Raw genomic sequence first — 23,450 nt, 5'->3', positions numbered from 1 at the left:
TATAGAGCTTCAGTTATAAAAGAAATGTGTTAAGTGTTCAAAGCAGCAAATGCAGCTAACAGTATTGAAAATGCCTAAGGATGTCTTCAAAACACAACTCTATTGCTAACTGATAAACATGGTGGGTTTTCTCTAATGTATAACTGTAACTATTGTGTAATTGTAGTAGGGCAGAAATATTGTTGGCTTCATTAGATCCTCTATATTTGAACTTAATACTCTCATATACATACCGTATATCACCAAAAGTATTGGGACTCCCCTTCAAATCTTTGGATTCAGGTGTTTCAATCACTGCCATGGCCACAGGTGTATAAAATCAAGCACATAGGCATGCAGACTGCTTCTACAAACATTTGTGAAAGAATGGGTCGCTCTCAGGAGTTCAGTGAATTCAATACCGTGATAGGTTGCCACCTGTGCAATAAGTCCATTGTGTAATTTCCTTGGTACTAAGTATTCCACGGTTAACTGTTAGTGGTGTTATAACAAAGTGGAAGCAACTGGGATCAACAGCAACTCCACCATGAAGTGGTAGGCCACATAAAATGACAGAGTGGGGTCAGTGCATGCTGAAGTGCACAGTACGCAGAAGTCGTCAATTGTCTGTAGAGTCAATAGCTAAAGACCTCCAAACTTCTTGTGACCTTCAGATTAGCACAACAACAGTGCGTAGAGAGCTTCATTGAATAGGTTTCCATGGCCAAGCAGCTGCATCCAAGCCTTACATCACCAAGTGCAATGGAAAGCGTTGGATGCAGTTTTGCAAAGCATGCCGCCGCTGGACTCTAGAGCAGTGGAGACTAGTTCTCTGGAGTTACGAATCGCGCTTCTCTGTCTGGCAGTCCAATGGACATAACAAAGAACAAAAATAAAAGTGCACCAACCTTGCACATTACCTCAGTGAGTAAAGGGTGAATTTATTGAATTGAGATGTGTGTGTGTGTGTATATATATATATATGTATATATATGTATATATATATATATATATATATATATATACTCGCAAAAGTAGCAATATTAAAAGCATATAAAATCCAACATCAGTGCACTGGGATAGCAGACGTGTGCGGGTCCTCAGAGGAAGAAGGGATCACCCTTCGAAACGCGTCAGCTTCATCCTGAGCGTCTCCCCTCTCAATGGGACCCGCATGCGTCTGCTATCCCAGTGCGCTGATGTTGGATTTTATATGCTTTTAATATTGCTACTTTTGTGAGTATATATTTCAATTCAGTAAATTCACCCTTTACTTTGCGCAGTTGTTTTTGTTCTTTGTTACAGCTGTTATTGGGCTTCCCCAGCCCGAGCTTCACAACCTTTGATCGGCCACTGGATGAACTTTCATATATGCTTCAACCCCCTGAATTCTGATCTGGGTCTATGAGCGTAGGAGGATTTGTTTCTGTTTCCACTAGTCCAATGGATATGTTTGGGTTTGGCAGTTGTTCTGGAGAACGGTATTTGCCTGACTACATTGTGCCAAGTGTAAAGTTTGGTGGAGGGGGGATTATAATGTCGGGTTGTTTTTTTGGGGTTGCGCTTGGCCCCTTAGTTCAAGTGAAGGGAACTCTTAAGGCGTCAGCATACCAAGACATTTTGGACCATTTCATGCTCCCAACTTTGTGGGAACAGTTTGGGATGGACACCTTGACATGACTGTGCACCAGTGCACAAAGCAAGGTCCATAAAGACATGGATGAGAAAGTTTGGGGTGGAGGAGCTTGACTGGCCTGCACAGAGTCCTGACCTCAACCTGATTAGAACACCTTTGGGATGAATTAGAGAGGAGACTGCAAGCCAGGCCTTCTCACCTGACATCAGTGCCTGACCTCACAAATTTTCTTCTGGAAGAATGGTCAAACATTCCCATAGACACACTCCTAAACCTTGTGGACAGCCTTCCCAGAAGAGTTGAAGTGGTTATAGCTGCATAGGGTGGGCCACCTCAATATTGAATCCTACAGACTAAGACTGGGATGCCAGTAAACTCACTGTCATCCAATGCCACAAACAGAAGCAGTGTATCTGGATTGGCACAAAAAAACCTTGGAAACTGGATGCAGTCCTGGACCCCATGCTGTGGGGATGGCCTGTAATGTTGCTCCAGGCACTGGAATCTGCGAGAGTGATAACCTTGCACTTAGTGCAATGTGTGTAGTCAGCTGCAGGGTGCTATACAGGTCCAGGAGTCCTGGTCCATCCCTGGGGAACCCAGTCTCTGAAGACCATATCGGGGTTTGTCCACCGAGGAGGGCAAAGCCTGGAATTTATATATAGTCCAGCATCTTGGACAGGTAAGACAGGGTCACCCTGTATGTTTCTGACCATTACTGTAAACGTCCAGAGCTATATTTTAATTGTACTCACTACAGTATAAACCACTCAGAGTTTAGCTTCAGATGGAAGGCCAGGTATTACAGCAAGCCACAGGTTGCACATTTTACTGCCGCTTCCATCTAGAGCAGTGGGTTTCCAAATTATGGCCGTGGGGCCAGATGTGGCCCTTTGCCTGCTTTTATCTGGCCCTTGGGCCCTTATTTCACCCACTGTCAGCAACAGTAGGGCAAAGTTCCTGACCCTGACAACAGGGCCCTATTCCTCCCACTGACACCAATGATGGGGCCCTATTCCTCTTACTGACACCAATGATGGGGCCCTATTCCTCCCACTGACACCAATGATGGGGCCCTATTCCTCCCACTGACACCAATGATGGGGCCCTATTCCTCCCACTGACACCAATGATGGGGCCCTATTCCTCCCACTGACACCAATGATGGGGCCCTATTCCTCCCATTGACACCAATGATGCGGCCCTATTCCTCCCACTGATACCAATAATGGGAAACTATCCCCCCCTCCCCCCCAAATACCATGTTCTGCTCCCGCTGGTCACAGTCTGCCATCCTAAAGTTTGAAGGACAGTGAACTGGCCCTTTGTTTAGAAAGGTTGGAGAACCCCGACCTAGAGCCCTTATATGTTATTTCAATATTTCCTTCTGCCTTTTCTACAAGGATTTGCTACTGGATGGTCTACACATAGGTTGCAGCTTTCTTCTTCTGTACACTTACCCTTTATTCTGCACACTATTCTGTGTGTACCCCATGGGAAATACCCTAAACACTTTGCTACAGTGGAGGTAAGGCAAAAGGGAGCCCTTGCAAAACTGCAGGCAGACATTCTCTCTGAAGGCTGGACAACATTGAGTGACAATGCACCTTTGTACTGGAGCATGAACTGATTCTAACACAGTTCCTAGCGTCCGATTCTAGCTCTATTTCAGTGATGCAAGAAGCAGCCTACATGAGAAAAGCAGAATTTTCTGCATCTATCTATCTAGCTATCTATCCTCGGACAAATAACAACTTTTAACATAGCCATCTTTGCCCATAACTCCAAAATGCCACATCTCTTCTACTCCTGTTTTATCTACCTGAGTCAGATTATTATTCTACAGGATTTATATAGCACCAATAGTTTGTGCAACAGTTTACAAAATGAAGGTAGACATTACAGTTAAAATACAATTTGACACAAGAGGAAACAGAGGGCCCTGTTCATTAGAGTTTACAATCTAAGAGAATCCCAATTTGCCTGCCCTAGATTAGGCAGATGCAGAAGAGAATAAAAAGGACACTGAGGCAGTATTAAAAGAAGCTGGGGAAGAATTGTTTCCCCAGATTGCTGCATTATTGAAGAGGGAGCTATACACAACATGCTTGCCACAGCAGAAGATCCCAAACCCCCCCCTCCTTAGGAGCCTTCTGCAAAATGTAGAGCGCCTAATTGCTCTACCCAGGCTACATTTTTCTATGCTTAAAGGATAAGTTCAACTTTGGGAACATGTTACATGTTCCACCCGTTTTTTGGGGTGGAACATGTATTATGTTCCTACTCCTGCAGCATCTTGGTGATTTCCCCCTCATTGTGACAGTGGGTCGAGTATCTTCTACCCAAACCAACTGTTTAGAAAAGAATGCGGCTATGTGGAGCTGCACCCACATGGCTGTGTAATTCATTCTCAGAGATCTGAATGAATGAACTACAAGTACGGACAGCCTTTGCGGTTAACATTTGTATTTTTCAATAAACTACCAGGACGCTATTGAGCTCTCTAGGGAGTTTGCTGAGTCTTCCTGTCGTGTAACTGATTGCCCATACGAGGTACTAGCAGACAGCTTACACTGACAGTCTGCAGAATCCCTGCATTGCACCCATGATCTGCTGATCGCGGGTGCAATGCTTTCCAGGCTTCTACAAAAAGTAAATGCACATTTTTTATTTTTTTTATATGCAAAAAATGTGCATTTATTTTTTTTAGAAAGGTGAACTTTATTCTATAACCAAAAAATATATGAAAAACGAGCGCTAGATCTATGTGGATGGAGCAGCTAGCATGAAAGGTAATAACCTAAGAACCTTCTAAATACAATATATATAACATGCAGCGCTGAAATGTACAATAATCATCATAAAATATTAATCATAAAATATATAGAACCCATATAATGTACGGATGTATATAGCATCTCTAAGCCAGAGGAGAAATTTGTTAATCCACACTCCAGAATTCGTGCAAATATGTGGCATAAGAGTGACAGTCTATCAAAAGGTCAAGGGTGGCAATGGTGACAATGGAGGTAGATATAGGTGTAGATTGCACTAACCAGATAGCGCTTATTTATACGCATATGGGTGATGAAACATAGGTCATCTGAAGTTGGACATCTGGGATTCGGATCGTCTGATGGGCAGCAGCAGGAATTACAGCATATCAGCCATGCTTCCAAATACTCGAAATACGATTGAAATCCACCAGAGGGAGCCAGCAATCAAGATGTCATCATAGGTCTTTAACCAGGCATCAAGGTGTATGGAGTACAAACGAAATCCACCAGAGGGAGCCAGCAGTAAGATGTCATCCAATGGTCTCCTTTTAAAAGGCAGGCTCATAGAAGAATGAGCCCAAGCACAAAGAATGCCATAGTGCAGTGATGGCGAACCCGTGGCACGCGTGCCACAGCCGGCACGCCGAGCCTTATCTGTGGGCACGCCAGGAGAATCCAGCGGCGCGCTGTCTTCCCGGCTGTAGTGTGTGTGACAGCCGGGTCCCAAGTGCGCATGCACAAGAAGCAGTGCTCTTTGTGAATGGTAAGGCGGTACCTGGGACACATGACAGATCCCAGAAGCCGCCGGACCAATCACAAAGCGCAGCGCTTCTCGCGCATGCGCACTGGGCATCCGGCTGTCCGACGAGCGCCCACACTACAGAAGCCGGGAAGACAACGCGCGGCTGGATAAAGGAACAGGTAAGATAAAAAAAAAAACTCTGCGGAAGTAAGAGCGGGTACCTGTCAAATTCAGGTACCCGCTCCCCCTCCCTCCCCAAAGGTCAGCAGTCATCCCTGTGCTGTCCGCAGTCTCTGGTCATCCCTGTACTGTCCGCAGTCTCTGGTCATCCCTGTGCTGTCCGCAGTCTCTGGTCATCCCTGTGCTGTCCGCAGTCTCTGGTCATCCCTGTGCTGTCCGCAGTCTCTGGTCATCCCTGTGCTGTCCGCAGTCTCTGGTCATCCCTGTGCTGTCCGCAGTCTCTGGTCATCCCTGTGCTGTCCGCAGTCTCTGGTCATCCCTGTGCTGTCCGCAGTCTCTGGTCATCCCTGTGCTGTCCGCAGTCTCTGGTCATCCCTGTACTGTGTCCGCAGTCTCTGGTCATCCCTGTACTGTCCGCAGTCTATGGTCATCCCTGTACTGTGTCCGCAGTCTCTGGTCATCCCTGTACTGTCTGCAGTCTCTGGTCATCCCTGTGCTGTCCGCAGTCTCTGGTCATCTCCTGTACTGTGTCCGCAGTCTCTGGTCATCCCTGTACTGTGTCCGCAGTCTCTGGTCATCCCTGTACTGTCCGCAGTCTATGGTCATCCCTGTACTGTGTCCGCAGTCTATGGTCATCCCTGTACTGTGTCCGCAGTCTCTGGTCATCCCTGTACTGTCTGCAGTCTCTGGTCATCCCTGTACTGTCCGCAGTCACTGGTCATCCCTGTACTGTCCGCAGTCACTGGTCATCCCTGTACTATGTCTGCAGTCTCTGGTCATCCCTGTACTGTCCGCAGTCTCTGGTCATCTCCTGTACTTTCCGCAGTCTCTGGTCATCCCTGTGCTGTCCGCAGTCACTGGTCATCCCTGTGCTGTCCGCAGTCTCTGGTCATCCCTGTGCTGTCCGCAGTCTCTGGTCATCCCCTGTACTGTGTCCGCAGTCTCTGGTCATCTCCTGTACTGTGTCCGCAGTCTCTGGTCATCCCTGTACTGTCCGCAGTCTCTGGTCATCCCTGTACTGTGTCCGCAGTCTCTGGTCATCCCTGTACTGTCCGCAGTCTCTGGTCATCTCCTGTACTGTCCGCAGTCTCTGGTCATCTTCTGTACTGTTCGCAGTCTCTGGTCATCTCCTGTACTGTGTCCGCAGTCTCTGGTCATCCCTGTACTGTGTCCGCAGTCTCTGGTCATCTCCTGTACTGTGTCCGCAGTCTCTGGTCATCTCCTGTACTGTGTCCGCAGTCTCTGGTCATCCCTGTACTGTGTCCGCAGTCTCTGGTCATCCCTGTACTGTGTCCGCAGTCTCTGGTCATCCCTGTACTGTCCGCAGTCTCTGGTCATCTCCTGTACTGTCCGCTGTCTCTGGTCATCCCTGTACTGTGTCCGCAGTCTCTGGTCATCCCTGTACTGTGTCCGCAGTCTCTGGTCATCTCCTGTACTGTGTCCGCAGTCTCTGGTCATCTCCTGTACTGTGTCCGCAGTCTCTGGTCATCCCTGTACTGTGTCCGCAGTCTCTGGTCATCCCTGTACTGTGTCCGCAGTCTCTGGTCATCCCTGTACTGTGTCCGCAGTCTCTGGTCATCCCTGTACTGTCCGCAGTCTCTGGTCATCCCTGTACTGTGTCCGCAGTCTCTGGTCATCCCTGTACTGTGTCCGCAGTCTCTGGTCATCCCTGTACTGTGTCCGCAGTCTCTGGTCATCCCTGTACTGTTAATTAGTTTGCACTACTGTACGAGTTGTTTTTTCTAAACCAAAAGCTCGATATTCAGGTTTCATTGCAGTGTTGGCACTTTGAAAGAAATAAGTTGGTTTTGGGTTGCAGTTTGGGCACTCGGGCTCAAAAAGGTTCGCCATCACTGCCATAGTGCAACCCTGCTTTATTATGGTGAAGAACAATGAATGGAATAACACTTACACTTTCAAATAACACTTTTGGCCCCTGGCCAACTGAGGAGTCCAGGTGGTAGCGTCACTGAGAGCAACTTCCAACTTTCTTTTTTTATTCTATAACCGCCTACCGCCCGCCATATAGTTAAATGACGAATGCAAGGCGGTTCTCTCGTTCTGGGAGGACGTCATATGACATCCTCCCATTCTAACAGCGCATGCGCGGCTCCCGGAGCGCGCAGCGCGGCAATCGGTGGTGCACTGTGTCCCTCGGACACAGTGGATCACCGATCCACTGAAAGAGCGAAGATGTCAGCTCGGCCATGTGATCAGCTGTGTCCAATCACAGCTGATCACATGTAAACAGGGAAATGCCGATTATCGGCATTTCACTCCCTGCGAGCTGTCACGCTGACAGCTCGTGAGGAGAGGAGAGCCGGTAATCGGCATTCCTCGGAGGGGACATGTACACAGATCACCAGAGCACTGATGATCAGTGTGACCTGATGATCTGTGTAGCCTCAGCAGTGCCACATTTCAGTGCCCATCTGAGCTGCCTTTCAGTGTCACCCATCAGTGCCAGTCAGTGCCACCTATCAATGCCAGTCAGTGCCAGAGGCGGACTGACCATTCGAGGACTCGGGCACTGCCCGAGGGCCCGGGGTCAGTAGGGGACCCCATGAAATGCCCCTGGTACCTTTTTATAGGCTTTTTTTGAGTGTGGGCAAGGACACAGGGGCCCCATGATCCCCTATTGCCCGGCGGCCCCATGAGTTGTCAGTCCTCCCCTGGTCAGTGCCACCCATCAGTGCTGCCAATCTGTGCCAGTCATTGTCGCCTATCAGTGTGCATCAGTGCCGCCTACCAGTGCCCGTCAGTGCTGCCTAATAGTGCTGCCTAACAGTGCCGCCTAACAGTGCTAGTCAGTGCCACCTATCAGTGCTGCCTATCAGTGCCCATCAGTGATGCCTGTCAATGCCCATCAGTGCCACCTACCAGTGCCTCCTCATCAGTGTCACATATCAGTGCCCATCACTGCAGCCTCATTAGCGCACATCAGTGAAGGAGAAAAATCACTTATTTACAAAATTTTATAACACAAACTAAGAAAAAACTTTTTTTTTTTTTTCAAAATTTTCAGTGGTTTTTGGTTTAAGAAAAAATAAAAAACCCAAAGGTGATTAAATAACACCAAAATAAAGCTCTATCTGTTGCAAAAAAAATGATAAAAATTTCATATGGGTACAGTGTTGCATGACCGCGCAATTGTCATTCAAAGTGCAACAGCGCTGAAAGCTGGAAATTGGCCTGGGCAGGAAGGGGGTATAAGTGCCCTGTAGGCTAGTGGTTAAGTTCTGCCCTTTCTTTTGGCATAAGACTTCGGCCTTTCTCTCCATGCCAGTTCTTCTAACTGTATCTGTCTTTCCAGGTGACCATATTTTACATTTATATGTAGTATTTGGGTTCGCTGTTTTTGGTGACCATATTTTACAATCTGACTACAAAGATATTGCAGAGAACTAAATTACTATTTGATAGAAACTAATTAGATGCACAGATTGCTTAGAAGATGTATCTAATGTATCTATTTCACCTGCTGTACATTATAGCATTGGCTTGTGTGGTATCAGAATAGTTGTGATTTACTTACATATTCTGGTATGTGCTCGTTATGTCTTTATTTTAACAAATCAGAATTATGTAATATGACTGAACATTGAGACCTGGCAGCTCTCCCTAAGCAGTTTGTACAGAAATACCAGAGGGAAAACCATTTTTGTGAAAAGTTCTGGTGTTTAAGGACCCCGTGGACAAAAAGTGAGTGTCTTTTCGAGGTGTACTTTTCTATGGCTAGTGCAGCCATGTGACCCACCATTGCATCTAGCGGGGTTGTCAGGCTTTACTGGTATGGGCCAAAAGCCTATGGTAAAAGAACCTGGAGCCCTTGGAGTTGGTTCATTGTAAGGCAGCACTTTGAACTCTTCCTTGGAGTGTTGCGTTCTGAAACCGTTTATCCCAAAAAATTATTGCAGGAACACTTTCTTGCCTCTAAAGAAATGATAGAGACCTTCTGAGCAGAAGCAGTCTTCATCTGGAATACAGAAGGGTTCCTTTCCTCCTTTTTAGGCTTTGTGGGCAAAGCGGAAAACGTTTAGAAAAAGTCCTGGAACCCAAAGTCCACTAAAATGGACAACAGACCTTTTTCACAATGAAGACCCCCTCTCCCCACTTCTGCAAGGGAGGGGGGTGCTTTGCAGTCTTTATGGCTGAATGGACCTGAGATATCTCCAATGTCTGGGCTCAAGATCTTGTGTCCAGGTGCTAAAAGCTGGAGTTTGGCGTCTTGCCTCCTTCAATGTCTGGGTATTGCTATTTACAGTTATGTTAAAAATAATAGCAGTCAGACATCACTAACCTGATCAATCACTGTTTTTGGTAGAAATGATATTTCTACATGGCAAATAATTTACTAGCAGGTGTAGTAGAGTAATAGAAATCCAACAGTCATGACATGCATGCTGTTGATTCTGTGTAATTGAATCACTAATTGAAAGGGGCATGTTCAATGTGGAGTTCTATTAGTGAGGTCATTCATTCTTTGAAAAACAGGTGACAATTATTGCCCTTATTTAAAGAAGGAAGGCAGCAAATGTTGTACATGCTGGTTACAGTGCATTTCTCTCTGAAATTCTGAGGAAAATGGGTTGTTCCAGACATTGTTCAGAAGAACAGCGTACCTTGATTAAAAAGTGATTGGAGAGGGGAAAATATATAAAGAAGTGCAGAAAATGATAGGCTGCAAAGCTAAAATGATCACAAATGCTTTAAAATGGCAACCAAAACCTGAAAGACGTGGAAGAAAGCGAAAAACTACCATTCGAATGGATAGAAGAATAGCCAAAATGGCAAGGACTCAGCCAACAATCAGCTCCAGGAAAATCACAGAAGGTCTAAAGTTACCTGTGAGTACTGTTACAATTAGAAGACGCCTATGTGAAGCCAAGCTATCTGCAAGAAGCCCCCGCAAAGTCCCACTGTTGAAAAAAAGACATGCTGAAGAGGGTACAATTTGCCAAACAGCACATTGACTGGCCTAAAGAGAAATGGCGCAACATTTTGTGGACTAATAAAAGTAAGATTGTTCTTTTTGGGTCTAGTGGCCGGGAGACAGTTTGTCAGATGACCCCCAAATACTGAATTCAAGCCACAGTACACTGTGAAGACAGTGAAGCATGGTTGCGCAAGCATCATGATATGGGGATGTTTCTCATACTACGGTGTTGGGCCTATTTATTGCATACCAGGGATCATGGATCAGTTTGAATACATCAGAATACTTGAAGAGGTCATGCTGCCTTATGCTGAAGAGGAAATGCCCTTGAAATGGGTGTTCCAACAAGACAGCAACCCCAAACGCACCAGTAAATGTGCAACATCTTGGTTCCAGACCAACATGATTGACATTATGGAGTGGCCAGCCCAATCCCCAGATCTTAATCCAATAGAAAACTTGTGGGGTGACATCAAAAATGCAGTTTCTGAATCAAAACCAAGAAATAGAGAAGAACTGTGGAATGTAGTCCAATCATCCTGGGCTGGAATACCTGTTCACAGGTGCCAGAAGTTGGTTGACTCCATGCAACACAGATGTACAGCAGTTCTCAGAAACAGTGCTTATACAACTAAATATTAATTAACCACTTGAGCTCCTGAGGATTTACCCCCCTTAATGACCAGGCCTCTTTTTGCTACTCGGCGCTGCACTAATTCAACTGATAATTGTGCGGTCATGCAATGCTGCACCTAAACGAAATTTACGTTCTTTTTTTTCACACAAATAGAGCTTTCTTTCGGTGGTATTTGATCACCTGTGCGCTTTTTATTTTTCACGCTATAAACAAAAAAAGACCAGATATTTTGAAGAAAAACGATATTTTTTACTTTCAGCTATAAAAAATATATAGTAAACTCAAAGTTAGTTATAAATTTAGGCCAAAATGTATTCTGCTACATGTTTTTGGTAAAAAAAATCCCAATAAGTGTATATTGATTGCTTTGTGTGAAAGTTATAGCGTCTACAAACTATGGTATAGATACTGCAATTTACGACATTTTTTTGCTATACAGCACTGCGCTAGTTTAACGGACAATTGCGCGGTCATGCAATACGGTACATAAATGAAATTTATGTCCTTTTTTTAACACAAATAGAGCATTCTTTTGGTGGTATTTGATCACCTGTGCACTTTTTATTTTTGGCGCTATAACCAGAAAAAGTTTTGAAGAAAAAAATTTTTTTTTTTTGAAAAAAACAATAGTTTCTCATTTTGATCATAAAAAATATTTTAAAAAACTAAAATTTTGTCATAAATTTAGGCCAAAATGTATTCTGCTACATGTTTTTGGTTAAATAAAATCCCAATAAGTGTATATTGATTGCTTTTTGTGAAAGTTATAGCGTCTACAAGCTATGGTATAGCTAATGGAATTTACACAGCTTTTACTTTCTGACTGTCCATCACATTTCTTGAGGTGCTAAAATACCAGGATAGTACAAACACCCTCAAATGACCCCTTTTCGAAAAGTAGACACCCTAAGCTATCTGCTGAGAGGCATATTGAGTCCATGGAAGATTTATTTTTTTCCACAAGTTTCTGGAAAATGACAAAAACTTTTTTTTTTTTTTTACACAAAGTTTTCATTTAAATTATTTTTTTCTCGCACAAGCCATGGGTATATGTGGAATTACACCCCAAAATACATTCTGATACTTCTACTGAGTATGGGGATACCACATGTGTGAGACTTTTTGGGAGCCTAGCCACATACAGGAGCCTGAAATCCAATGACCACTTTGAAAGTCTGAAGGTGCGTAACTTCCTCATTACACTTCCTCACTACCTATCACGGTTTCGAAGGCCCTGACATGCCAGGATAGCCCCAAACCCCCCTAAATAACCCCTTTCTGGAAAGTAGACACCCCAAGGAATTTAAAAAGAGGCATGGTGAGTATTTTGCAGATCTCATTTTTTCTCACAAGGTTTTGAAATAGAAAAAAAAATAGAAAAAATATGTTTTTGTTTCTTTTCTTCATTTTCCAAAAACTTGTGGCAACAAATGAGATCTGCAAAATACTTACCATGCTTTTCATCAAATTCCTTGGGGCGTCTACTTTCCAAAAAGGGGTCATTTGAGGGGGTTAGGTGCTATCCTGGCATTTCAGGGCCTCCGAAACTGTGATAGGTAGTCTGGAAGTGTAATGAGGAAATAAAGCCCTTTAAAAGCCTGAAGGTGCTTATTGGATTTTGGGGTCCTGTACTTGGCTAGACTGCCAAAAAGTCTCTCACATGTGGTACCCCCATACTCGGGAGAAGTAGCAAAATGTATTTTGGGGAGTAATTCCACATATAACCATGGCATGTGTGAGCAGTAAATCATTTAAGTGACAATTTTGTGTAAAAAAAAAAAATATATATATATATATTTATTTTTGTCATTTTCCAAAAACTTGTGGTAGAAAAATTAATTCTTCTATTGATTCAACATTCCTCTCAGCAAATAGTTTGGGGTGACTACTTTCCAAAAAGTGGTCATTTTGGGGGGTGGGGGCGTTTTATGCCCAGCATTAGAAGTTTTTGCCACACATCATTCACTCTTCTAACCACCTGAAGACCAAGCCTTTTTGTTCACATGAAAAAAATCAGTATTTTTTGCTAGGAAATTAATTTAAACCCCCAAACATTATATATTTTTTTAAAGAAGACAACCTAGTGAATAAAATGGTGTGTACTACAATTTTTTATGGCACATAGTACTCGCGCAGCGATTTTTCAAAAGCAATTTTTAAAAATAAAAATACACTTTTTTTACTTTTAATGCACAAAAACACAATATATTGGCCAATTGTTTGGTAAAGTATAAAATATAATGCTATGCCGGGTAAATAGATACCAAACATGACATGCTTTAAAACTGCGCATGCCCCGTGCAATGGCGACAAACTGCAAACATTTTTAATATCCATAGACAGCGCTTTAAAAGCCTTTAAAAGCCACCATTTTAGATTTACAGAGGAGGTCTAGTGTTAGAATTACTGCCCTTGATCGGACGTTCACGGCAATACCTCACATGCATGGTGCAACCGCTGTTTACATAACGGCACAGGGTCAAGGCTTCTGCACACAGGTGTGCGCGCATGGGAGGGGAAATTTATTTAGATTTTTTTTTTATTATTTTTGTACCTTTTTCATATTTTTTTTTTTTAATCACTTTTAATGCTATAACAGGGAATGCAAATAACCCCTATAACTTCAATGGGCATTGTCTTTTTTGAGAAATCTGGGCTCTATCAGACTCTAGATATCTCCTCTGCCCTTACATTATCTAATCAAACCAAAATCAGTGTGATCAGATGCTTTCCCAATTTACAAATGGCGCTGTTTATATCCTGCGAAACTGAAGTGATGAAATGCTTTTAGCTTCCGAATTCTTAGACTATAGAGATGATTGGCACCATTCTGGTCTCCAATCAGCTCTATGGTCAGCTGGCAGAAACACTGGCTGCATTCTCAGGTTCCCCTGATGGCACGGGACTTCCCAAGAAGGCTGTGGAAGGCAGCGGGGGAGGATGGACATAATCTCCCACTGCTTGTAAAAGCAATCTTGCAGCTAATTAGCCACTAGGATTGCTTTTACATGAAAGCCGATCACCGACTGAAAAAAACGATACTAGGATGATGCCTGCAGCTGTAGGCATAATCCTGGTATAACCATTCAAATCCAGTGATGTACCAGTACATCGCTGGTCCTTGTTGGTTATATATGCTATGTTCTTCCTTTTTTTTTTTTTTTTTGTTTGCAGCCAGTGGACTGAATGAAAAATGAGAAGAAATCTCTGCCAGAAAAATTGTTTGGTATGCCCACCATTAGAATATACCACCTGCATCCACCCACTTCTAATGGTGGGCACACACTAGGTCACACTTTGCCACAAGTGCCAGTTCCAAGATTGAATAAATGTCTAAATAATGGCACGCTTGAATAAAAATTGTCCATGTATAAGTGGTACCCCATATGGAGAAATGATGACACCAAGTCCCAAACTATCTTGCCACTGCTCCCCATGTAGTCTGGGCATTCGGGCAGGCTCCACGTGACTATCTTTTCCCTCGTAAATCCGAAACTTATAAGTATAGCCTGTTGTCCTCTCACAGGTCTTCTACATCTTGACCCCATATCTGGCACGCTTGCAGGGGAGAAATTGTTTGAATGCAAGGCGGCCAGAAAAATTAATAAGGGACTCCTCAACGCAGATGTTTTGCTGGGGAGTATAGACATCTGCAAATTTTAGGTTAAGGTGATTTGCGAGGGGCTGAATTTTGTGGAGCCGGTCAAATTCAGGGTCACCCCAAGGATGACAGAGTGTATTGTCGCTGAAATGCATAAAACACATTATACTCTCATATCTATGCCTGGCCATGGCAGCAGAGAACACGGTATATGATGAATTGGGTCTGCAGACCAATATAACCGCAATTCATTTCTTTTAGTAATGCCCATGTTGAGGGTTAGCCCCCAAAAAAATGTAAATTTGAAAACCGTAATGAGTTTCCATGCGCATGGTCTGGCAAGGTTTGAATTTGGGTTGGCGGTGATAAATTGTTGTGCATATAAAATGCTTTGATCCACAATCAACGCATATAGATATTCCGTGAAAAACAGCTCCAAAAATCAAGAAGGTATGTGAAAGACCAGGATGTACTAGACCGCTGGTACTCGCCAGTTCACCAAAAGGTAGAGCGGCACTAGTACTGGCACTCTGCTGCATATGAGAGTCATCAAAATTTACCGGCAAGTGCTAACAGAGATCAGGCCTGATTCTGCGAACACTGCGGTTTTGTGTGCAATGTATAAAGTGACAGTGACCTACTGACACTGCACTTGCTGGGGGGGTAAGCGTAGGGGCTAAACGCAGGTGTTGGCAGGTGAACGCTGGTATAGTGCTGACCTGATCAAAGATATTGACCTGTTCAGACATTATACTAGCAATGGAGGTTTATTGTACATGAGCATGCTCCTGGCAATCAAGGGGTTAAATGTGATGATTGGTGTACTGACGGGCAATCTGACGCTATCTGGGAGGGGCGTGAAAACCATGGGAGCGCGAATCACGTATATATTATATATATACAGTGGGGATTGAAAGTTTGGGCACCCCAGCTAAAAATTTGTATTAATGTGCATAAAGAAGCCAAGGAAAGATGGAAAAATCTCCAAAAGGCATCAAATTACAGATTAGACATTCTTATAATATGTCAACAAAAGTTAGATTTTATTTCCATCATTTACACTTTCAAAATAACAGAAAACAAAAAAATGGCGTCTGCAAAAGTTTGGGCACCCTGCACAATTTATAGCATGCACTGCCCCCTTTGCAAAGCTGAGACCTGCCAGTGTCATGGATTGTTCTCAATCATCGTCTGGGAAGACCAGGTGATGTCAATCTCAAAGGTTTTAAATGCCCAGACTCATCTGACCTTGCCCCAACAATCAGCACCATGGGTTCTTCTAAGCAGTTGTCTAGAAAACTGAAACTGAAAATAGTTGACGCTCACAAAGCTGGAGAAGGCTATAAGAAGATAGCAAAGCGTTTTCAGATGTCAATATCCTCTGTTCGGAATGTAATTAAGAAATGGCAGTCATCAGGAACAGTGGAAGTTAAAGCAAGATCTGGAAGACCAAGAAAAATATCAGACAGAACAGCTCGCAGGATTGTGAGAAAAACAATTCAAAACCCACGTTTGACTGCACGATCCCTCCAGAAAGATCTGGCAGACACTGGAGTTGTGGTACACTATTCCACTATAAAGAGATACTTGTACAAATATGGTCTTCATGGAAGAGTCATCAGAAGAAAACCTCTTCTACATCCTCACCACAAAAATCATCGTTTGAACTTTGCAAATGAACATATAGACAAGCCTGATGCATTTTGGAAACAAGTTCTGTGGACCGATGAGGTTAAAATGGAACTTTTTGGCCGGAATGAGCAAAGATAAGTTTGGAGAAGAAGGGGCACAGAATTTAATGAAAAGAACCTCTGTCCAACTGTTAAGCATGGGGTTGGATCAATCATGCTTTGGGGTTGTGTTGCAGCCAGTGGCACAGGGAACATCTCACGAATAGAAGGAAAAATGGATTCAATAACATTTCAGCAAATTTTGGATGGTAACTTGATGCCATCTGTGAAAAAGCTGAAGTTAAAGAGAGGATGGCTTCTACAAATGGATAATGATCCTAAACACACCTCGAAATCCACGGGGCATTACATCAAGAGGCGTAAACTGAAGGTTTTGCCATGGCCTTCACAATCTCCTGACCTCAACATAATTGAAAATCTATGGATAGACCTTAAAAGAGCAGTGCGTGACAGACAGCCCAGAAATCTCAAAGAACTGGAAGACTTTTGTAAGGCAGAATGGGCAAAGATACCTCAAACAAGAATTGAAAGACTCTTGGCTGGCTACAAAAAGCGTTTACAAGCTGTGATACTTGCCAAAGGGGGCAGTACAAGATATTAACTCTGCAGGGTGCCCAAACTTTTGCAGACGCCATTTTTTTTGTTTTCGGTTATTTTGAAAGTGTAAATGATGGAAATAAAATCTAACTTTTGTTGACATATTATAAGAATGTCTAATCTGTAATTTGATGCCTTTTGGAGATTTTTCCATCTTTCCTTGGCTTTTTCATGCACATTAATACAAATTTTTAGCTGGGGTGCCCAAACTTTCGATCCCCACTGTGTATATATATATATAGTGGGGATCGAAAGTTTGGGCACCCCAGCTAAAAATTTGTATTAATGTGCATAAAGAAGCCAAGGAAAGATGGAAAAATCTCCAAAAGGCATCAAATTACAGATTAGACATTCCTATAATATGTCAACAAAAGTTAGATTTTATTTCCATCATTTACACTTTCAAAATAACAGAAAACAAAAAAATGGCGTCTGCAAAAGTTTGGGCACGCTGCAGAGTTAATATCTTGTACTGCCCCCTTTGGCAAGTATCACAGCTTGTAAACGCTTTTTGTAGCCAGCCAAGAGTCTTTCAATTCTTGTTTGAGGTATCTTTGCCCATTCTTCCTTACAAAAGTCTTCCAGTTCTTTGAGATTTCTGGGCTGTCTGTCACGCGCTGCTCTTTTATGGTCTATCCATAGATTTTCAATTATGTTGAGGTCAGGAGATTGTGAAGGCCATGGCAAAACCTTCAGTTTACGCCTCTTGATGTAATCCCCCGTGGATTTCGAGGTGTGTTTAGGATCATTATCCATTTGTAGAAGCCATCCTCTCTTTAACTTCAGCTTTTTCACAGATGGCATCAAGTTACCATCCAAAATCTGCTGAAATTTTATTGAATCCATTTTTCCTTCTACTCGTGAGATGTTCCCTGTGCCACTGGCTGCAACACAACCCCAAAGCATGATTGATCCAACCCCATGCTTAACAGTTGGACAGAGGTTCTTTTCACTAAATTCTGTGCCCCTTCTTCTCCAAACATACCTTTGCTCATTCCGGCCAAAAAGTTCAATTTTAACCTCATCGGTCCACAGAACTTGTTTCCAAAATGCATCAGGCTTGTCTATATGTTAATTTGCAAAGTTCAAACGATGATTTTTGTGGTGAGGACATAGAAGAGGTTTTCTTCTGATGAATCTTCCACGAAAACCATATTTGTACAAGTATCTCTTTATAGTGGAATAGTGTACCACAACTCCAGTGTCTGCCAGATCTTTCTGGAGGGATCATGCAGTCAAACGTGGGTTTTGAATTGTTTTTCTCACAATCCTGCGAGCTGTTCAGTCTGATATTTTTCTTGGTCTTCCAGATCTTGCTTTAACTTCCACTGTTCCTGATGACTGCCATTTCTTAATTACATTCCGAACAGAGGATATTGACATCTGAAAACGCTTTGCTATCTTCTTATAGCCTTCTCCAGCTTTGTGAGCGTCAACTATTTTCAGTTTCAGTTTTCTAGACAACTGCTTAGAAGAACCCATGGTGCTGATTGTTGGGGCAAGGTCAGATGAGTCTGGGCATTTAAAGCCTTTGAGATTGACATCACCTGGTCTTCCCAGACGATGATTGAGAACAATCCATGACACTGGCAGGTCTCAGCTTTGCAAAGGGGGCAGTGCATGCTATAAATTGTGCAGGGTGCCCAAACTTTTGCAGACGCCATTTTTTTGTTTTCTGTTATTTTGAAAGTGTAAATGATGGAAATAAAATCTAACTTTTGTTGACATATTATAAGAATGTCTAATCTGTAATTTGATGCCTTTTGGAGATTTTTCCATCTTTCCTTGGCTTCTTTATGCACATTAATACAAATTTTTAGCTGGGGTGCCCAAACTTTTAATCCCTACTGTATGTGATTTTGCATACCCATGCCGCCCTGTAGCAGTATTTCTGCTGTAGGGTGGTCAGGAAGCGGTTACAGAAGAGGTTTGTGTTACGGCGCTGCGTTACTTTAACTGACAATTGCGCGGTCATGCAACACTGCACCCAAATTAAATTTACATCCTTTTTTTTCCCACAAATTGAGCTTTCTTTCGGTGGTATTTGATCGCCTGTGCATTTTAAATTTTTTGCGCTATAAAAAAAAGGCTGACAATTTTGAGAAAAAAAAAAACAATATTTTGGACTTTTTGCTATAAAACATGTCCAGTAAAAAAAATAAAAAAATCAAATTTTGGCACAAATTTCATCCAAAATGCATTCTGCGACATGTCTCTGCTAAAAAAAATCCCAATACGTGTAAATTAATTGGTTTACATGAAAGTTGTAGCATTTACAAATGGCGGGAAAGATACTGGGATTTTTAATTTTTTTATACTAATAATGGCGGCGATCAGCGACTTATGGCGGCGGTCAGCGACTTATGGCGGGTCTGCGGCGGACATTTTGACACTGGGGGGGGGGGGGACTGACTTGGGGTCACTGACATCGCCAGTGACACCAATACAGTGATCAGTGAAAGAAAAACCCACTGACACTGTACTAATGGCACTGGGGAGGAAGGGGTTAACATTTTTAGTGTTAACTGTGGGAGGGGAGTGTTTCACTAGGCGGCGGGGGGTGTGCTGGACGGGGACAGGCTGATCGAGAGAGAGAAACTCTTCTCTCCCTCTTCAGCTTGTCACGAGCTGACAGGCAACTGACAGATAGCAGGGCTGTGTATAAACAATGCAGCCCTGCTCTCTGTCAGCGATCACCGCTCATCGCGGGGAAACGGCCGGTAATGACCGGCCGTGACCCGGCGGCGGAGACCCGCTGCTGACACCCGCGGGACACCCTACCTGTTTTGCAAAACCACGTTTTAAAACGTGGTTTTGCGCAGCCGTGCCTCTCTCAACAATTTGTTGGGAGCTAGTTTTAGCTATACATTTATTCATATTTTTTATCTATGTTTTTTATATATGTATTTTTTACAGACATATACTCATATTATGGAGCTGCTTTTAGAGTTTCAATAAAGTTTTGGTTTTATTATTTCAGTTAGGGGCACATAATATATATATATTAATGTTCACCGCGTTTTTCCCATATGACTCCCAAGATACATCATCTATATAAGTATTTGGGTTCATATTCATTCACACATATGCATATTAGTATATATGCCTACTCTATACTCTCTCCACATATATTTTAGTCCTCGATGTATGGAGTTGGTGAATAGCTACACTTTAATGGCCGCCTAGTTACCGCCCCCAGATATGTGATTGGCCGGGAGGAGTGATAAATAGAGCTCCGGTCTATGGAGGCGTATATCCTGAGGAAGTCACATGTATTAACCGTGACGTAACACGTAGATACGCCAGTAGGAGGGGATTGAGCGGCAAACGCAGTGACGTCAGATCTGGTGCGGGCACCATCTTGGTGCACCCTAGTACTACCTACACATGCAGTACACCCATAGTGTGGTGAGAATGCTGACTTACATCCACTTTAATGTGAGTAGGATTCTTTTTGTACTATTTCATAGCAAATAAACAGGTTTACACTATATTGGATATCTTTTGCTTTACTGGGGACATGTACGGAGTATCACTTATCATGCATCACTAGTTACCATTGGATACCTATCCACCAGAGCAGGAGGGATTCCCAACACCACTGTAGAGGAGAATCTTATCCTTTGGAGGAATACTGTGCGACTTATTAGGCTCATTGGTCCTGAGGGGCCTGGGCAGGAAGGTGAGGGGGCACCCCAGACACTGAGGATTGGCACGCGATTTTGAGCACTTGCATGAGGAGTGTGTTTTTTTTTTTTTTCATCCATAAGGACACTTATTTATGAATAGCCTTTTAATGCTGAATTTTTTCTTTGTGATATGACTCCCCATGTTGCATGATATACCAGTGGGGCAAAAAAGTATTTAGTCAGCCACCAATTGTGCAAGTTCTCCCACTTAAGATGAGAGAGGCCTGTAATTGGCATCATAGGTAGACCTCCGCTATGAGAGACTAAATTAGAAAAAAAATCCAGACAATCACATTGACTGATTTGGAAAGAATTTATTTGCAAATTATGGTGGAAATTAAGTATTTGGTCACCGACAAACAAGCAAGATTTCTGGCTCTCACAGACCTGTACCTTCTTCTTTAAGAGGCTCCTCTGTCCTGCACTCATTACCTGTATCAATGGCACCTGTTTGAACTTGTTATCAGTATAAAAGACACCTGTCCACAACCTCAAACAGTCACACTCCAAACCCCACTATGGTGAAGACCAGAGAGCTGTCAAAGGACACCAGAAACAAAATTGTAGACCTGCACCAGGCTGGGAAGACTGAATCTGCAATAGGCAAGCAGCTTGGTGTGAACAAATCAACTGTGGGAGCAATAATTAGAAAATGGAAGACATACAAGACCACTGATAATCTCCCTCGATCTGGGGCTCCACGCAAGATCTCACCCCGTGGGGTCAAAATGATCACATTGAACGTAACAAAGGCTACCATCAGTAACACACTACGCCGCCAGGGACTCAGATCCTGCAGTGCCAGACGTGTCCCCCTGCTTAAGCCAGTACATGTCCGGGCCCGTCTGAAGTTTGCTAGAGAGCATTTGGATGATCCAGAAGAGGATTGGGAGAATGTCATATGGTCAGATGAAACCAAAATAGAACTGTTTGGTAGAAACACAACTCGTCGTGTTTGGAGGAGAGAGAATGCTGAGCTGCATCCAAAGAACACCATACCTACTGTGAAGCATGGGGGTGGCAACATCATGCTTTGGGGCTGTTTTTCCGCAAAGGGACCAGGACGACTGATCCATGTACAGGACAGAATGAATGGGGCCATGTATCATGAGATTTTGAGTGCAAACCTCCTTCCATCAGCAAGGGCATTGAAGATGAAACGTGGCTGGGTCTTCCAACATGACAATGATCCCAAACATACCACCCGGGCAACGAAGGAGTGACTTCATAAGAAGCATTTCAAGGTCCTGGAGTGGCCTAGCCAGTCTCCAGATCTCAACCCCATAGAAAACCTTTTGGAGGGAGTTGAAAGTCTGTGTTTCCCAGTGACAGCCCCAAAAAATCACTGCTCTAGAGGAGATCTGCATGGAGGAATGGGCCAACATACCAGCAACAGTGTGTGCCAACCTTGTGAAGACTTACAGGAAACGTTTGACCTCTGTCATTGCCAACAAAGGATATATAACAAAGTATTGAGATGAACTTTTGATATTGACCAAATACTTATTTTCCACCATAATTTGCAAATAAATTCTTTCCAAATCAGCCAATGTGATTGGATTTTTTTCTCATTTTGTCTCTCATAGTTGAGGTCTACCTATGATGCCAATAACAGGCCTCTCTCATCTTTTTAAGTGAGAGAACTTGCACAGTTGGTGGCTGACTAAATACTTTTTTGCCCCACTGTATATCTCCCTTAAAGGGACACACACACCGTTTTTGCACTTATTGATCCCTCAATTGAGGATCTTTTCATTTAATGGATAGTTATATTTGAGTTTCTTGCTGTATATCTGTCATCCTATATATCATATGTTTTTATGCAACATTGTATCTTATAGCACTGCACTATGTGTGTGTGTGTGTGTATGTATGTATGTGTATGTATATATATATATATATATATATATATATATATATATATATATATATATATATATATATATATATATATATATACATATCTGTACCCTCTATTGGTGCCCAGGTTGTGGCAGTTTAGTGCTGGCTGCTTAGTAGTCTTATACGTATAATAGCGCAGGAGTATTTTTTCATTTTCTGCTAGTTATCTGCTTTCCTTTTCCTTAGACGGTGACAGCACTGAAAAAAGGAAATGCCGATAACCGGCATTTGTCTACAATTTGGACACAGCTGATCACATGGTAAAGAAGTGGAGTTGGGAAGCACTTGGAGTTATATCAGGGTGATGCAGATATAAAATTAAATTAGTAGTGGACCAAAGCTAAATTAATAGGAAGCAGTCCATATAATAGGAAGCAGTCCAAGCAGTCAACCTTTTGGGGATAGGCGATTATGGAGATTGGAGGAGTGGAAGGATATTGGCACTGATTGATCCGTCAGCCCACCGGGAGATATTGATTAAGCCATGTCAGCCAACCATGAGAGTGGGGGGCAACATTTGCTGGTGAGTGTATACCCGATAGGGGCAACAACATTTTCTTCTCTTATGTGGTGATTTATTTTGCACAATTGGAAGAATCGCTTGATGGATAAGAACTGGCTTTCTGACTTTCTTTGGACTATACACTCGGTTTTAATTTTTTATGTTCACAATTTTTCACTTATATATTTATGTGCTGCTGGATCACTTTTTTGAGAGCTCATTTATGTGTAAATGGTTTGGGGTGTCCACTTTCCAAAAGGGGGTAATTTGTTGGTGGGAGTTGTAATGTTGGCATTTTAGAAGCTTATGCGACACATCACTCACTCTTCTAACCACTTGAAGACTGAAGTGATGAAATGCCCGTAGCTTACGGTTTCTTAGACTATAGAGATGATTGGAGCCATTCTGGTCTTGCTCTTACATGAAAGCCGATCGCTGGCTGAAAGGCATCATCCTGGTATAAGCACTCAAAGTCCAGTGATGTACCAGTATGTCGCTGGTCCTTGGGCATATATGTTATGTTCGTTTTTTTTTTTTTTTTTTTTTTTTTTGTGCAGCCAGAAAAATTGTGTGGTATGCCC

At 43.0% G+C, this 23,450-nt stretch overlaps 1 protein-coding gene across 7 annotated transcripts in view; it reads left to right on the top strand.

Moving 5' to 3' along the window:
- Window positions 1-23,450, top strand: part of NPRL3 (NPR3 like, GATOR1 complex subunit) — a 249,808-nt gene that overhangs the window by 172,753 nt on the left and 53,605 nt on the right. The gene's annotated exons all lie outside the window — the stretch shown is intronic.

The sequence above is a fragment of the Staurois parvus genome, unplaced genomic scaffold (genome assembly GCF_062004578.1).
Source record: "Staurois parvus isolate SC_StPar_1 unplaced genomic scaffold, SC_StPar_1.0 ptg000022l, whole genome shotgun sequence".
Taxonomy (NCBI): domain Eukaryota; kingdom Metazoa; phylum Chordata; class Amphibia; order Anura; family Ranidae; genus Staurois; species Staurois parvus.
The sequence above is the reverse complement of the archived record's forward strand: the minus strand, read 5'-3'. Positions and strand labels throughout refer to the sequence as shown.